We start from the raw sequence: 18,421 nt of genomic DNA, 5'->3' as shown, positions 1-18,421 counted from the left end.
CCCCCAAAATCTAACCCCTGTACATCCACGGACTTGTGGGATACTATTGAGGATTGTTCGGAACAGAAGATTATTTCAATGTCCGGGGTTATCAAGCAGCCGTGGTGATCTTGCTTCTGCTAGAGAAGTTACTCCCTGCATCTCACACATCCAGAGTTTTCTAGTGTCAGCCGAACTCTCGTTGCTTATGAGGAGGGCATCCTGATGCCAGCGCTCTCCGGGGGTTTGAACAGAGGCCATCTGGGACCATGATGTGAGGGACTTCTCATTGAGTTAGACTTTTGAGGACGTTTCTAAGAATCCCCACCATGTAGGTCAACATTTTAATTTTTATTTGCAATAGCAATTGTTACGACCAGCCATGAATTTTGCACTTCATAAATTTGAACCAATGATTTTAAAAAGTGCACATGGAACCATTTAGTAAAAGCTCAATGTATATCTCATTTAATCCCTACAGCAGCACCAGGAGAGATGTTGTCACTGTCCCCCCGGAAAACCGAGACACACGGAGTTTAAGGGTCTTGGCAAGGCACCTCGGATGCAGCCCATTCTCACTGATCCAATACCCATCTCCTTTGCACCCCAACACTTGGGCTCTTGAACAATGAATGAGGGTAAGCCCCCCACATGATAGAGCTTCAAAACTAGCACTTTTTGGGTGCTCAGATCCTACAGCAAAATCTGATCATTCTTGCATACATTTTATAAGGGATCAATTAGAGGCGCCTGGGTGGCACAGCGGTTGGGCGTCTGCCTTCAGCTCAGGGCGTGATCCCGGCGTTACGGGATCGAGCCCCATGTCAGGCTCCTGCACTATGAGCCTGCTTCTTCCTCTCCTGCTCCCCCTGCTTGTGTTCCCTCTCTCGCTGCCTGTCTCTATCTCTGTCGAATAAATAAATAAAATCTTTTAAAAAAAATAAGGGATCAATTAAATTGGGGCAAAATTAGAGTGAGTGTTTCACCAGGCCCCAGCACTCTGGCTGCTGATGGGTATGATTTCCTTCTTCAGATGGACTGTTGCTTTTTTTTAATACATTCTCTGGGAATAATGAGTGATTTTTATGGTGGGCGAATTTCAGGAAGATTTCCAAGGACTTTCTGGAGCCTGCAGTGGGCAGTCATTATGACTGCAGGTGCGCTATCTTGGTTTTGAACCCTTGCCCTGACGGTAGTGTTTGGCGGTATTTGAGTCTCACGTTCCTTATCCGTCAAAACGGATCTAATGATACGTATCTTGAGACGACAACGTCTATCTAGTGATACACATGCATCCATACGGGGACAACGTAGACGCGGTTAGCAGGGCCCTGGCACAGAGGAAGCACATAGCTCAGGCTCCTGGGAATCACCTGAGATGGAGATTTCGGGGTTAGTGCTCAAGAATAACACGCGTGGGGGAGGGAGGGGGCAGGAATGTTCGAGGCGGACACTGTGCTCTGATGCAAACAGAGGCCTCCGCTTGTAATCCTGCGGGAGCTCTGGTGTTGGGGTCCCATCGTCTTGTGAATTGAGGCAAGGTGTCTGGGCTTTTGTCACGTCTTTGGAAAAGTCATCAGATTCAGCTGTCCCCAGGGATGGACATGAATCTTGGGTAAGACGGTTCCTCGGGGGTTGGAGCACTTCCTGGGGGAGGGACTCGGCTGTCAGTCATCAGTGGGCACACACCCGGCGGGTGGGCACTGAGTGTCTCCATCCACAGCGGTGATCCGGCCAGCACGCCGCATCACCCATCCCCGCAGGTGTTGCTCAGTGGGAACTGGGATCGTTGTTATTCACTATCATGTCGTTATTGCATCAGGAACAATGTCCCGTAGGCATGCTCCTGCCAAGAGTCATTCTGACTCACTGCAGCATGGCAAAGAGTCATCTCATTTTGTAACGAGAGAGGCCCTCATTCAGCATCGTCATCACTGAAACTGAAGAAGAAATTTAGAAGAAATTGAAATTCTGAGTCTTCCCAGAAAGCATTTTCAGCAGCACATCTGATACGCTAATGCACGGCGTAACAAAATCGATTGGGTTAACTTGGCACATATTTCCTGAATAGCATAACCTGAAGCTTGGATTTAGAAACAATTTCTGAAATGATATTTGACTATTCACGTTTGGAAACAGGTAATATTTGCATAGATATGTCGCAAATTAAGTATTATCAAGGTGTTGTTTTTTTGTTTTTAAGATTTTATTTATTTGACAGAGACACAGCAAGAGAGGGAACGCAAGCAGGGAGAGTGGGAGAGGGAGAAGCAGGCTTCCCACTGAGCAGGGAACCCAATGAGGGGCTCCATCCCAGGACCCTGGGACCATGACCTGAGCCGAAGGCAGATGCTTAACGACTGAGACACCCAGGCACCCATATCAAGGTGTTTTGAAACACAGAAAGGCTTCAGACATGTATCTGTTTGGAATAATCTGATGAATATTGAGAAGATAAAAATGAATGAGATAACTGAAGAAAATAGAGTCATGAGATCATGATAAAGGGCTTTGCAAAGGGTTCAATCCTGCAAAGTACCCAGCGTTAAGAAAATGCCCAAAGCACAAATACATATGCATCTAGGACCTTGTGGGCCCTAAGAGAAGCTGGTGTAGTTGGTGCGGGACAAGCCCCACAGAAACTCAGTCCTGTTGCGTGAAAACCAGGAAGGGTGTTGCTTTTCTGGCTTCGCAGGTACGAGTCAGAGCCATCCTGAACTTTCCAGGCTGTGGAGGACGACGTACAAATGATGCTGAGGGGGGCCAGTGAGCTTGGAACTGTTGCACCATGGTCTGTTTTTTTTTTTTTTTTTTTTTTAAGATTTTATTTATTTATTTAACAGAGAGAGATACAGCCAGCGAGAGAGGGAACACAAGCAGGGGGAGCGGGAGAGGAAGAAGCAGGCTCCTTGCGTCTTCATTTTGTTATCTGACGGCACCGTGTCTGCACTCCCACGTGTGTGTCGGGCGTCCTCGTCTGTCCCGGCCCCTTCTCCGAGGGGGGCTCTCCTTCCCTGTCTAGACTCCTCTCCGCGCAGGCTGCCGGCGACGGCTCATTTCTCTGTTTATTCATTCATCCAGCAGATATTTCTTACCTGCTCATTACGTGCCAGGCATTCTTCCACTTTATTGCCAGCAATTAAAATTAAGCTTCTTACTACCGTGTTTTTGGACGTGCATCGATCCACCAATCAATCCTCTTTTGGAGTCTGGAGTGGGGCCGCTTAGCAGGTGATGCGTGCCCCAGGGGCTGTCTGCGAGCGCTGTGTGGCTGGTCTGACACCCGTTCAGCACAGAACCAGACTCGTAGCTTTCAGAAAGTTTTATAGTAATTTGACAGAGTGATTCTAGGTCAGTGAATATAATAGTAAAAAGCTTGGCTTGCATTTTGTATGCTTTTGTTTTTGCAATTTGATTTTTTCTAGTAATTTATTTTTATTGTAATTTATAAACTTAGCAGGCCAGAAGTTCTTAAAACCAGTAAGCAATTAGATGCAATCTGAGCGGGTCCTTCCCCACCGAGTTTGGGAACGACTGGTGCAGAACCTTCCCCTGACCGAGAAGTCCAGTGGTCTCAACAGCCTTGGGTGATCTGAGTTTGCCGTTCTGTGTTAACTGGAGCTCGAAACCACGGGTGTCAGAGTTACCGGGGGCCCTGTTCATGCCACAGGCAGGCTGACCCAGGGCGGGACCTGGGCCTGCCCATTTCCCAGGGCCTCCCTCTGTTCGCCTCTCTCAGGCACCCAGCACACTGGCCAACACACAGCAGGTGTTTCTGAAACATCCCGAATGACAGAGGGACTGTGGAAAGTTCAAGGTAACTTCCATGCGTGCGTGGAAGCATTTGCTCTACAATCTCCTTCCCTCCTCGGTGTGGGGATAGAGAGCATTCCCAACTGAAACGGGCGCTGGTGCTTTGACACCAGAATGTTCCAGAGTGCGGGACTGAGCGTGAGCGTTGTTTTACCTGAATGGTCCATCCCTGTTACTATCTCTTCTCTCTGGTTTCTCAGCAACAACAGCAGCTCGTTCTCCACAGCCCAGTCCATCTCTCAGGTTTTACGTCTATCTGCAGGCAGCATGTCATGGTCATGAGTGCTTTCAGCTAGGGCTCTGACTCTAGGATGCATTAGACAAAGCACGGGGCGTATTCTGACATGCGCTCTCTGCAGAGGCTGCTTGGACCCATCGTCTCCCTGTGATGGGCTTCTCTTGTCTGCTTTCTCCTCTGGCCCGCTGTGGCATGCCTGGCATGTTGCACAGTCCTTTCATTTTTCACGTTGAAACTGCAAGGGCGTGTGTTTGCACATATTATAGCGAATGAATCCACTGCAAAAATTAGCACTTCAAAAATGTTCATGACTTGCTTAGCTTCGTAATTTTCAACGATGTTATCATAGAAAGTGTCATGTCTTCCAATCCCGGTGGGTGAAGTCCTTCAAAAGTTATTTTTACCAACGAAGCCGAGAAGAGTGGCATGGCAATATTTCGAGTCATGTATTCAAAACCAAGTTCACTCGAAGCGCTGAATGTATTGAATTGCATAGTGGCGGGTTTCCCTTAAATTCTTGAGGCAGCTGCTTAAACTGCTCTGGTCCTTCCGACAGTGTATCACCCGAGCCTGAACTACAGTGGGGATAACAATCGACATATTGTATACCTGTGATCCAGGTATGCAAATGTTTTATATTCCTGGTAAGAGACATTTTCTATGTGTATTTAAGTAACTGATGATTGTTAGCAAGTGAGAATGTGGGTGAATGTTTCATTAACCCTTTGGATTTCCCTCCTGTCAATAATGGGCTTCACAGCAGGAAACAGATTAGCCGGTGGCTTGGGTGGTGGGTGCCGAGGTGGAGCAGTGGTCCTCCCCAGGACGGGGGCTGGACCACTGATGCTGCGTGCAGTTGCGTGCTCATGGGAAGATAGACAGTGAACTGACCTGTAGCCGGCTTCCTTGTGGCTTTGAACTCTCCGCAGACAACGCTCCGCTTGCTGCCCACCCCAGCCCTCATCCCTCCCTCCTCTCTCTGCATCCTCGGTCCACCGTGGGATCCAGACACTCGATCTTAAAATTATAAGCACAGAATGAGCTAGCAAGCTTTAGCGATGCTTATTGGCAACTTTAGGAGCTCGGAAAAAACCCCGCAGCTTGCCCTTGATTTTGCATTTTGTGTCCCATCTTGGCCAGGGTTAAAAGGTTCAAGTGAATTTTATGTCTTCCCATAATTTTGTTAGGGTGACGAGATAATATTTTTTGCACTTTTCTAATGATCAAGTAAATGTGACATATTTATGCGTGGATGTTCTTGCCTCTGGGCTTATTTAATATGACTTTTAATTCTAAAAATGGTTGTATTATCATCTGTCTAGGGTTCTATGTCTTCAGTAGTTCTGCCTGACAGTGGAGGGAGAGTATTAATGGTAAATTGAAGCTTTTAGAAAAAGATTTGGTCAATATTAACTATTTGATCGTGGCTATGACTGAAAATCTTAATTTTATGTTGGGACGATAGGGCTGCGCTTGGTGTCGGCACTTTTCTCCCTAGGTCAGAACAAATGGACTTGCTCAGTATTTTCATTATAGCCATTTTTGTTATTGAAAGTAGCAGATTTAAACACAAGTAGTCCTTGGAATGTCTGGCATCTGCCATAGTCGGGGGACTGGATTTAGGATGTCATCGTCCTACACGGGTCCACAGGCTGCATGAAGAACTTAATCACTACCCTCCCCCCAACCACCCGCCCTATCACCTGCCTGACCATTTCAGGTGTGTGCTGTGCTATGTCCCCGTCTCTGCTATGAGCGGCCCTGGGGACGAGCTTCCTAGCGCCCCACCGCCCAGTGCTTAGAGTGGGTAACGGTAAACGTGTGCTGTTTATCTTAAACTCTCCAGATCCCTTGTGGGGCACCCGGATTTCATGCTGGGTCCCGTTTCAGTAAATGGCTGTTTTGATCTTAAGTGAACATAAGACAAGCAGCAGGTCAGGACACACCGCCCCCCCCCCCCCCATAGGAATATCTGTCACCTGGAAATAAAATGAAAGTGAATTGGAGACTCACACCCATGCACGCCTCTAGAGTGGAGAGGTTTTGGGGTGGGTCTAGATGAGGCCGTGTTCGAGGCATCCCAGTCCACCCGGGGGTTGAAAAATGAAGGATGGGAAGCTACTTTTCAGGAGTCTGAGGTCACTGCTTCGAGGACACGAAGGCGATGTGTATGCAGGCGCCTTGTCATCTTAACTCCACGGCGACTCCCGAGGGCCTCTGAAAGCTGCAGTGGAAACGTCAACAATTGTTAACCTAATTTGGCTTCTTCATCTTAGAAAAGCTAGACACGCGTTGGATACCTGTCACCCCTTCCAGGTGTAGTTTTGCACAGTTATGAATCGCAGACTGCTTTGGCGCTGAGGACAGGGACCTGGAATCAAGATAGAGATGCCAAGGTCCACCAGCAGCCCAAGCGGTAGGAGTCTCTTTCCAAGGGGATTTTTGTGATAGCCCTGTCTCTCACTGGCCGTGGTACCGAGATGCGGTCTGCTTGGAGCGCGCATTTTACCAGGAAAAAGACAGAGAGCGCATCAGAGATAAAGGAGCCCACTTCCTCCGAAGACACACAGCACGAACCGCAAGCCGGCGGCATGCCCCGCTGGGCGCTCCGGAGCCCCAGGAGCACGCGACCCCCCGGGACCGTGTTTGCTAAAATCCCACAGTCTTCACTTCGGGTGCCTTACTGCTTAGTATATCACGAAAAGGGAAATTTCCAAAGGATCAGGAGAAGCATTTCCTTTTTCTATGAAAAGAGAAAAGCTCTGTCTAAAAGTTTCGCTTATGCTTTTTGTGAAAAGCAACATGGGACAAATCAGAAACAAAATCGAAACCAGCCCACAAAGAAGCCCATGGAGAGAACTGTCTTTGGTGTCCTGGGGAGAACCTGAAGGGTCCCAGGCACTCCTCCAGTCAGCGAGGAAAAGCGAGAAAGAGCCGCGTGGAAACCGAACCCTAATAAAGCAATCTGCACGATCACGCCAGTACCCGGCAGACGAGGGCCAGGGCCCAGATGTGTTGTTTGATCTCTGCGGCTTTCTCAAAAACCAGGAAATCCTGTTCTGCTAAGAAAATTTCCAGTTGCTGTAGTTCTAAGAAATCAAATAGCATTGACTAAATCAATTCTATATTCTTTTGGTCAAGATCTAAGATAGGAAAAAAAAAAGTTTTCAGATACGTGATGAAAACGTTAACTCTCGTTTACCATTTAATTATCAGGTTCTAAAAGGTGACCGTGACTTATAAAACCTGCAAGTTTTTGTAAAACTTGTGTCTAAGTGTTTGACCCACAAATATATTTATTTGTAGTTACAGCAGTTAGCTTTTACAAAACGTACTCCAGCCATTACGGAGGGCCAGGGAGCGAGCTGGAAAGGTGGACAGTAGTGTCAGCTGTCGAAAACGTCTTAGAAACTGGAGTAGTGGTGATGCAGTCAAACCTGGTCAATTTTCTTTGAAAGTGGCTGCCTGGGTGTCTGCAGGAATCAGGATGCAATTCTTCCATAGTATGCTAAAATTAATTAAATTTTATCTTTCTTATCTAGGTATAAAAGTCACAAATGTCTGCAGCTAACAGCAGCTTCTCTGCACACCCCTCCATTTCCAGTTGACGGAGATGCTTATCAAGGAAGCTCGAGGTGTTCAGACCGAGCCGTTACCCATATAATTATATGGGCCTTGATTTAGGTTCTGCTAATGAGCATAATTTTTGCTCATATAATCTAACTTACTTTTAAAGAGCGAGTGTGATTTGGAAAAATGACTCTCAGGCATCCTTTTAAACAATACCTTATTCGTGAAGGTGACACCCTCTCACTGAATTTGCTTCCAATGGTGACTGGCTAACTGACCTATATATCTGAGTCACTTCCCCGTTGTTCGTGTTTATTTAATCAGCCTTTTTGGGGCAAGAGAATCTTTCTTTGTGTAAAGTGGTATTTTTCTAGAGAAGTCTCTAAGGACCACCAGTTGTGGTTTTTAGCAGTGTGAGATTGGGAGATGCTGTCATTGGGGGAGAGGGTTGGGGTAGGAAACGACTTGGGTAGCTGAGGATAAACGCCATGAAATGGGAAGGAACTGGTCAGAGTATGAAGATAAGACAATGGTCATTTTTTGGGGGGCCCCTGGGTGACTCCTTAACGTCTGCCTTTCGGCTCAGGGCATGATCCCAGGGTCGTGGGATCGAGCCCCACGTCGGGCTCCCTGTTCCTCTAGGAGACTCCTTCTTCCTCTCCCACTCCCCCTGCTTGTGTTCCTTCTCTCGCTGGCTGTCTCTCTCTCTGTCAAATAAATAAATAGAATCTTAAAAAAAAAAAAGACAATGGTCATTTTTGGCCAACGGGGCATTGAAGGTGGGCTATGTTATGTGGTGGCGCAATATCTTTTTTGAGATATTAACTAGGGATCTTCTCTGTCTTGTTCAGCTTCACGTAGGCCAATGGCTGCCTCTGTGACTGAGTGCAGGGATGCGAGGAGCAGGAGGCAGAGGGGCTCAGGGAAGAGCCCCACATGCCAGAGTCCATGGTGGCAGGTGCCATAGAGAGCAACCTTGGAGGGACTGGAGGAAGGTGTCAGAAGGGACGTCTGTGTGGAGAGAGGGGAGGGAACAGGCCCTGGGTGGCTGTGACTTGGGGTCATCTGGGACGGATGCTGGCTGCCGTTTCCCTTCTCATTGCCTGTGATCCTGGGAGCTCTTTGCAGGGGCGACCAGAGCTTTCATTCGCACGGGCCGGATAACTCGATTGTTGTCCCCAGCATGGAATCCGGTCGATTGATCTTCTCTAGCCCACCCAAAAGTAGAACTTTTAGGAGGAGCTTTAGTTCTTCCTCCAAACTTCACATCTTTTTTTAGAGGAAAAAACCACAAGTAGCTTCCTGATGTACCTCTCCAGGCACTTTTCATCCCATGCCTTTGTGATCTTTCAGGAGGAGAACAGCTTATAATTTATCAGAAAGAAGGCAGGTCAGCCCTCCTGAGGGGCTGTCACGCCGCTGGAAATCTCAGAAACTCCCCCCTACCTGGCACAGTCATAGAGCAAGAGGACGCCACATTTGGGTCACCCGGTGTGTGTAAGTGTTACAGGGCTGCCGCCTGAAGGCGTGTGATGGCTCTTTTGCAATAACAAGTCACAGTGGGGGACACTTTCACTTCATGCATCCTGCAGCTTGACTTGAAGTTGCTCAGATAACCTCTGAGCTGTGCCCCTGCCGGTTGTCAGCCTGGTCCCTGAATTCGAACTACGGTAAAAGCTTCCATTTACCCTCTGGCTCCTTTCACCACTCAGTCTCTCCCTGGCCACTGGGCTTTCCCTCACAAACCTCTGCTCTCTTCCCGGTATGTCTTTCCCTCCGTGATTCCACCCACTCGCGTGGATGTGACAATCTCCTATATCATTGTATCAAGTCTAATCTCTTCTTGGTTCTTCCTCCTTATCAGACATACCCGCTTGAGCATGTAACCCCATAACTTCAAACAATTCTTGCCTAATAGGAGACTAGACATCATTGTCTCTCTGAGTACCTTCTCCTGAGGCATGGGTAGATGGACAGATGGATGGATGGATGAATGGATGGAAGGAAGGAAGGATTGATGGAAGGATGGATGGGTGATAGACAGAGCATTCTTTCTTCTTATGCATATGTTAGCTTCAACCGTTAACCCTGCCGGGGGGCTACTCTCCCTACAATCCCACAAGGAACTGTTCTCCTCAGGTCAACAGGATGCTAAATCCAATGTTTACTTCCCTGGAATTATCTTATTTGAACTCTCAGGAGCATTGGACACAGCCGACCATACATTTCCTCTTGAGACCCTTTATTATTTCCTGATTCTTCTTCTGCTTAATTGGCCACTTCTGAGTCTGTTTTGAGGGGTCTCCCTCATCTTCTCAAACTCTAAATATCAGATAGATTCTTGAGCCCCTTTTCTTCTCTAACAGCTTTCTTCTCCCAAGGAAACTCATTCACCTGCACGGCTCTGAAAAAAAAACCTTTGCGTATGTACACGATCGTTATTTATCGTTCTAGTTGTGACTTCTCTTACGAGCTTCGGACTCGTCAATCCACTGCGTACGTGAAATTTCCACTGAGCTAATATATTGCACAAGGGTACTCTGGACAAAAGAAAACCTCTCAATCAAAATAAAAGTATAGATATGAAAACACACAGAAAACCATACTTCTTTAGTCCTCTCTCCCGGTGAACAGTCCCACCATTGCTTTAGTTGTTCACATTCCAAACTTTTGCAAGCCCTTCCTAATTCTTCAGTTGCCATTATTCCCCATGTCTGGTTGAATGCCTTTTCTATCAATTCTACTGAGTCTTCCCACCTTTCTCTGTCTCTACCACTGGCATCAATACAAGATATTGTCCCCATTCATCAGAGCTGCTTCAATGGCTTTCTATATTCCTGCCTGGTTCTGGTTGCATCAACTGTTTCACTCATTCCTTCACTCAGCCTGTATTTATGGAGTACCCATTCTGTGTGTGACACGGTTCTAGGTGGTGGGTATAGAGCCGTGTACAAGATAATGGATTCTAGTGCAAGGAGATAGACCGCAAACGAATAAGGGAACGACCAACTAGTTAATTGCCAAGGCATTGGTAAGGACTACGAAGAGAAATAGACCAGAGAGGTTGGTGATAGAAGTGATAGTGGATATTGATAGTGGATAGTGATAGAAGAAAGGGCTCTATTTTGGAAAGGTGTCTGGGAAAGCTTCTGAAGAAGTTTTTGATGATGACAGTAAGGAGGGAGGCATGTGGATGGCTAGAGGGAGATGGTCAGGAGCAGAGGGCATTACAAACTCCCAAGTTGTTGTATGGACTCTGGGCTTTATTTCAATGACCAAAACATGGACTATTTTGACCAGAAGAGTTGCACTATCTGACATATTTTGAACGGATCAGCTGGCTGATGGGTAAAGAAACACCTCATTGTCTACAATCCATTCAAGAAGCCATTCTTGTCCACAGTGGTATGTCACGCTCTCTGCCTTTGCTGTAGTTGAGCCCACTGGCCTTCTTTTCACTTCCAGGAATATGGCGCATGTTCCGGTCACTGGCCTCCACCAAAATGCTGCTTTCCTTTGTCTTCACAGCTTCCTGTTCTTTCTGTCTGATCAGGTCTCAGCTCAGCGCTCACCTCCAACAGGCTTTTTCTCATCCTCTCTTTATGGTGCCAAGTCACTGTTGCATTTCCATTTCTCTCACTTATTATCTACTCTTAACTACTTGATAGTTTGTGCTGATGCCGTTTATTCTTTCACTGAGTTTTGCATTCCTTGTTTCCTCCCCTAAACTGTAAAGTCCGGGAGTCCAGGGCTCTTGCCTGCTTTGTGATGACTCTATCTGAAGCACACAGCAGCACATGGCATGAGTATTTGTTGAACAAATGAATGAATGCTCTCCAACACTCATGTATTCACCATTAACCAAAAGGCAATGTGCTGGGTTCTTGGGTTACATACAAGGAAATATGGTTTCATCCTTCCTCTTGAGAAGCATATAATATAGTGCTGGAGACAGTGGGCTCATGGGTAGATGGATAATAGGTCATTCCATATAAGGATATAGATAAATAGATGCGTGGAAGGGATGTGTATCAATACGAAATCTATTCTAATCAGTAATTTATTTTAATTCGCCATCCCATATGACGTTTGCTAGCACGTAGCATAGTGCCCCAAACTGAACAAGTGCCAAATACCTATTTGTCGACCACATAAATATATTAGTAAATAAATAAATGAATGTAATGTAAGCTTGAGCGAGCCCCCAGAGTTCATCAGGATGGTCTCTTACCCAACATATAATCCAAAGAGACAGTTGTTTATAGACGATATATCTGACTTGGGGAAAGGGTTTCTTCTAGGTCACAAAGCTGGTTGGAGAGTCGGGACTAGGACAGTGGAAAACACCTGGCTTTATTCAGAAGGTGCCGGAACACTGTAGATGGTCACATGAGGATGAGGAGAAGCCCCAGAATGCCCGTGAGAGGGAGCAGATTTGAGCAGAGGTGTGGGAGGTAGTCTCCGAAAGCAGAGGGACGCAGGGAGAGGCATACGTTAAGGCAGGACGGAAGCGTAATCGTTCAGGGCAGGACTGGGCCAGTCCGGGGAGTTGTGGTCCAAGCATCGGACACATGTGGAAAACAGGCTCCGAGGCACACAAGCCGAGGGCGGAAAGGTCTCAGAAGAAATGTGTGCCTCCGTGGAGGAAGCCCCGAAGACCTCCCAACGAGACTGCCCCTCACTCTGCTCACGGGGACCCACCAGCTATTGGAAAGGGACTAGGGCTGGGCCTCCCCGGTGCTTTCCATGGGGCTTGCCTGGCCGTCCAGCGAGAAGAACTGAAATTATTAGCAGGGCGACACCCGAGACCCTGAATGATTTGAACATTGCGAACCTGGAGTGTGAGATCTCTTTCAGCTTGGTGCTACCTTTGGTGGGTTGGGAGGGAAGAAGGATGGAGGAGAGCCAGGCAGGTGCAGGGGAGGGCAGGATGGGGTCTGACATCGCGTGGGCGCCTCTCACTGGGCTGCCCCACACCCCCCAGCCTGCCCGAGGGGGGCTTCTTGCTGCACAAGTGACTTCCTCTGTTGCAGGCTGTGTTCACGGCTCAGCACTTGACGACACTTCCCCCTGCTTTTACCAACCAGGGGCTTCCTGAGGCAAAGTGAGAGTCTGTGCTTGCAGGTCCCAGGAGCCAGGATGTCATGCCGAACGTGGTCGCTAAGTATCTCCATTTGGTGGACTCGTTGTCCACGGCATTTCTTTTCCCGTGTCTTCCCCTTGACGCAGGGGAGAAAATCAATGAGATTTTTGGAGTGACCTGTGGGCCTGGGATCGCCACCCCAGCTCCTTTCTACACAACCTGCCTTTCGGAGGAGTGGCCCCGAGAAGCAATATGATCTGGAATTATGGTTTTCCTGGAGGAGTCTGAGAATCAGCTTGACCCTAAGCTGTTTAGTTTTCTGTTAATGGTCTTTGTTTTTATTTTCTCTAGGACTTTTGTCAAGGCACCCCCAAATCTTTCTTGCGGTACAAAAAGGTAAGAAGACAATGTTTGAGGCCATAGAGGTACAGTCACATTGCTGCAAAATCTTGTTTTAAGGGCTTAATTGTCATTTCCTCCCCAAAGCAATGTTCTATACAAAATTTTATGCCGCAAATTTAGCAGCACTTTCCAGTGACCATTTCAGCACAAGATATGCACTTTAAAAAAAGAAATGAAACATTAGAGTAGGTTTTTTAGCGATTTTGCACAGATATGTTTGCAATGAGCCGATGCCTGCCCTTCATCATGTGTCTTTAAAGGAAGTGGTTTTGTTAGAATAATTTCAGAAAACAAAAAAGCTCACGCCCTAAATAATTACCAGCATTTTTGTGGTAGACAATGGAAATTAGAAATATTTTTATGACTGCCTTTTTGTAATATTATCAGTTTCTTTGTGTTAGGAGTTGATATCAAACATCTAAGATAACATGTGCTATTATGGGAAACATATGAATTATTTATATTAGCTTAAAATAGATAATTCTCTCCCGTGACCATAATCTCCATTGATGATACACATTTTTCTTCATACATAGCTCAATTTAATAGGGGGGTATAAAACTGTAAACACCAGTGGTTTCCTTTAATTACTACCCTATATTTTGAATGAGCTCCTATTAAGAAAAACTTTTCTTTGCCTGCTGAAATATTTACAACTGTTGGTTACACTTAAACCATTAAGTGGGGGAAATAATAATAGTTTTAATTTTAGTCTCAGGAAAAAACAATGAATGATCCCACTTTCTGTGGCTAGTTATTGGCCAGTTGGGTTTTAGGGCTAGAATTCCATTTCCTCCTGTTCTCTTCATCCCAGTTTTCATTTTTTTTTCTATAAGTGAACATTAGGCACCAAAGCCTGCTGAGAGTTTTAGTTAGGACAGTGAATTTTGAGGCTTTTTAAGGTAGAGACCCCCTCTCTGTGTCGGTTGTGGCCAATTAGGCCTCTCCTAATGCAGTCAAGGGCCTGGGAAAGAACGTGGGAGGAAGTGCTCTGGCCGCCCTCCCGGCCTGTGCAACCCTGACACGCGGAGCTCATGGTCAGCCACAGGGAGGATATAGCAAGCAAGGCCGGGGACCGTTTTGGTCTGATTTATGTAAAAGTGGAGGTCTTGTTAGTGTTTCAAGGAAATTCTTGCCTCGAAAACCAGAAGCAGCTACAGAAATCTTGAAGAACCACCTCAGAGGTCAGGAACTGTTTCTGCTGATTGCACAGTTGTTTTATTTCTCTTGCAGCTTCCAAGGTGGAGGAAAGAGCGCAAGGCTGGCACAAACGTCCTGTCAGCGGGTGAAGGGACAGGCAGCCACGAGACACAGGAGGTGCCAGATGGGAGCAGTGGTGTCCCTATTTCCCGAAGCTTGGAGCTGGAAGTGGTGGACAGGCGAGGGCGGGAGGCCCACCTGCCCAGGAGTTCAGGGCAGACCTTCCTCCCGGAAACCCGCTGCACTGCCAGTGTCTCGGGCTGATGGCCTTCCCAAGACTGAGGATCTCTCCAGGACAAGTGAAAACGAACTCCTCTGTTCTGTCAAACCGCCCTTCACTGCCGGACACCCCGGGGCCCGTCTTTGGGATTTGGCCATGCCACAAAGCCAAAAGAGCAACTAATTCATAGGGGCTAAACATAAACCTGGCTTTTCATTTTTCTTTCTTTTGTAACCAGGAGGAAGAAAAGCCACATCCTACGTATTCTAGTTTTTCATTCTTTTCTTTTTTCCTGAATCAGAATTTTCTTTAAGTTTTAGTTAAAATTCAGGGTGTCTGAGTGAATTCCTTGAGATTTTTAGGAAGGTGAATTGGTCAGGACAGGTAAAGGTTACTGAAAATACTATAAAAATGTATAGAATGTAGTTCCTGGCAACCAATACGAATGCCCTCATTTATACAGAGCCAGAGAACATGAGCCTATATTCAAAAGTAAGGAAATATAATTAATGAGCAAATATGCAGTAAACTGGTCAAGTTGTTGTTTTTGGGCTCTCCAGAGAAACACAACCAAAAGGATGTACATATGTATGTATGTATGAACATGTAGATAGATAGACAGATAGACAGATAGATGGATGGATAGATGGATAGGTGGATGGATGGATGGATGGATGGATGGATGGAGTATAAGAAATCAGCTCATGCGATTACGTAGGCTGACATGTCCTCACATCTGCATGCTGAGTCTGCAATCTGGAGACCCAGGAAAGCTGAAGGTGTAGTTCCGGTCCGACAGCCATCAGGCTCACGACCCAAAGAAGAAGTCACATCCCAGTTCACGTCTAAAGGCAGGCAGAAACCAGTGTCCCCGTTCGAAGGCTGTCAGGCAGGAGGAATTCCCTTTTACTTGGAGAAGAGCCAGCTTTTTGTTCTATTCAGGCCTTCAACTGATCAGATGAGGTCCACTCACATGAGGGAAGGCAATCTGCTTGACCTAGTCTATCCACCGAAATAGTCATCTCATCCAAAATCACCCTCGCAGAAATGCCTGGGACCATTTTTGACCAAGTATCTGGGCACCCTGTGGCCCAGTTAATTTGACACATAAGACTGATCATCGTGGTTACTCAAAAGACTCATATTGAAAAGAAATGGTATTTTTTAAGCTTTAAATTTTATAATTAAAAATGAGTGCTCACGTACATTGCTGATCTGACTGTAAATAATCACAAGCCTTGCTTATTTGAGAAAATTATTTCCCTGAGGAAGCAAATTGACAAGAATCTTCAATGTTCGTAGCTTTTGATTTAGTATTCCCATTTTGGAGACTCTTTCTAAGATAATAATCTCAACACACGTGGAAAGATCTTGCTCATGGTGTGTGCTCATAATAGTAATAAAAAGAAAAGAAAAAATCTGAATCTTCAACAGTATGAAAATGAATAATGACAGCAAAACACATGTAGACAACAAAGCAGCAAAAAGTCATTAAACGTTTGTCAAGTTTTTAAAATGTGAAACGTGTTCCTGTTAGGGGAACAAAGCACAGTATTATAATTTATACATAACTAAAATATGTATAAAAAGACTTAAAAATACCTCGAAAATATTGGAAAAGTTATTTGGTAATAGTAAATTCATAAAGTGCCCCTAGTTTATCTTTCATATGTTTTTATTAAAAACAAAGAATTTAATCGGATAATTCAGGTCAATTCAATTTTCCTTTTCTTCTTCTTATATTTGAATAATATAAAGAGCATAAAACATGTTCTAAGTTTAGAGAATGCTACATAGATAAGATAGCAAAACTCGTTTGCAGGATTTATTTTAACCAGAACAAAACGATTATTCCCTAATTGTTCCATTTGGCAATAATTTTGGACCGTTTTCTGTAAATGAGGTACTAAACACCAAAGACGAAGTAACTCTGTAGATCTTTGTTTTATGTTGTTAACCCATGTATTGGACCTTTACCCATAAATGTAGCTCAGGATATAAAGCTTATATTAGGAACATAGGGTAATAAACATTCATTACTCAGAATGTTTACTTGCTTACATTGGAGAATATAATAAAAGATATTGCAAACTAAAAAATTTCAGTTGCAAATACTAAATCCTTTTTTTTTTTTTTTTTGGTCATTAGCTTAGCTTTGATATTCTCCCGGACACAATCTGACCCTACCAGCAATATTTAGCAATGCAAGGCTCTTCTTTCTAACTCTCATGGACTGTCCTCAGGAAGAGAGAGGACAAAGGATTTATAGTGACCGAAAAGTGTTTTTGACAAGTTGAAAAGTCCATCCACGTCGGAGAGAAAAAAGAATTCGAAAATGTAATCCTCGAATCAGAGTTATTCTCCTTCAAATATGTATGTACTGAATTTAGTTCTCTGAGTTTTTAGACATGGTTCTTCATACAGTGGCTTTTGGCAAACGCAGGGTCAGTGCTGGGGCCCATCTGGGTGACATCCCATCATTACTGTGATACAGAGCCATTGTTCTGGTGTTCCCACCTTCTCCCCCCTTAAAGCTCCAACCAAGAAACTATAAAGTCCTTCCGTGGAGGCAAGTGAGGTGTGAAAAGCTTAAAACATAAAACACTAACAATAATAATATGAGTAACTCCATGTAACTCACTTTGAGCCCAAGAGCAACACATGAGCCACTAACAGTACTAAATTTGGTCACATGCTATTATCTTGAGCAACTACCTACATCCTGCTCTGGCTTCTTTTAGACACAACTCTTTTTTTTTTTTTTATGTAAAGTTCAATGATTCATTAGTTGCGTATAACACCCAGTGCACCATGCAATACGTGCCCTCTGAAGATCGGTAGGAGAAGAAAGGGATAAAGAAAGGGGGGGTAATCAGAAGGGGGAATGAAGCATGAGAAACTATGGACTCGGGGAATGGGATAGACACAATTCTTTTGTCTTTCTTTCTTTCTTTTTTTCAAGTAATGCAATTGTGGCTCACATTTCAAGCTTAGTATCTAATTTCATGTGTTAATTTCATAATTCTCAGCACATTTCCTTATTAATAAAGTCGTAGTCACTTCTCTATTCTAAGTTTTACATGACCCTGATTTCCACAGAGAATGTCAAACACCTCAGAATGCATTTCCTGATTTGAATATCCCATTATATTAGAGACTGAAATACATATGCATGCTTTAAGAATTGTCATGGAATCACAGTCCCAGATTTCTAACTATACCACGAAGCTATAATGATCAAAACATTATGGTACTGGCATGAAAACAGATACATAGATCAGTGGAACAGGAGAAAGAGCCCAGAAAGAGACCCACAATTATATGGGCAATTAATCTTCCACAAAGGACGAATGAACACCCAATGGGAAAAAACAGTCCCCTCAACAAATGATGTTGGGAAAATTGGACTGCAACATGCAAAAGAATGAAACTGGACCATTTTCTTGCACCATACACAAAAATGAACTCATAATGGATTAAAGACTTAAATGTAAGACCTGAAACTGTAAAAATCCTAAAAGAAAACATAGACAGAAAACTCTTAGACACAGGCTATATTTTTTCTGAATCTGTCTCCAGAGGCAAGGGAAACAAAAGCAAAAATAAACTATGTTGACTTCATCAAACTAAAAAGCTTTTTCACAGCAAAGGAAACCATCAACAAAATGAAAAGGCAGCCTACTGGATGGGAGAAGTTATTTGCAGACGACATATCAGATAAGGGGTTGACATGTAAAAAACTTACACAACTCAACACCAAAGAAAACCAATGAGCAGAGGACCTGAACAGGTATTTTTCCAAAGACATCCAGATGGTCAACAGACACATGAAAAGATACTCAGCATCACTGATCAACAGGGAAATGCAAACCAAAACTACAATGAGATATCACCTCACACTTGTCAGAATGGCGAA

At 45.0% G+C, this 18,421-nt stretch overlaps 1 long non-coding RNA gene across 1 annotated transcript; it reads left to right on the top strand.

Annotated features, from left to right (window-relative positions):
* Positions 1 to 1,743: 1,743 nt before the first annotated feature.
* LOC130542178 (uncharacterized) lies at positions 1,744 to 15,659 on the top strand. The gene is made up of 3 exons (XR_008956544.1): positions 1,744 to 2,118; positions 13,035 to 13,079; positions 14,319 to 15,659. It is a non-coding gene; the product is annotated as an uncharacterized LOC130542178 (long non-coding RNA).
* The last annotated feature ends 2,762 nt before the right edge of the window (positions 15,660 to 18,421 follow it).

Source organism: Ursus arctos, unplaced genomic scaffold (genome assembly GCF_023065955.2).
Source record: "Ursus arctos isolate Adak ecotype North America unplaced genomic scaffold, UrsArc2.0 scaffold_30, whole genome shotgun sequence".
In the NCBI taxonomy this organism is placed as follows: domain Eukaryota; kingdom Metazoa; phylum Chordata; class Mammalia; order Carnivora; family Ursidae; genus Ursus; species Ursus arctos.
Note: the sequence above shows the minus strand (reverse complement) of the source record. Positions and strands in the feature narration are given on the sequence as shown.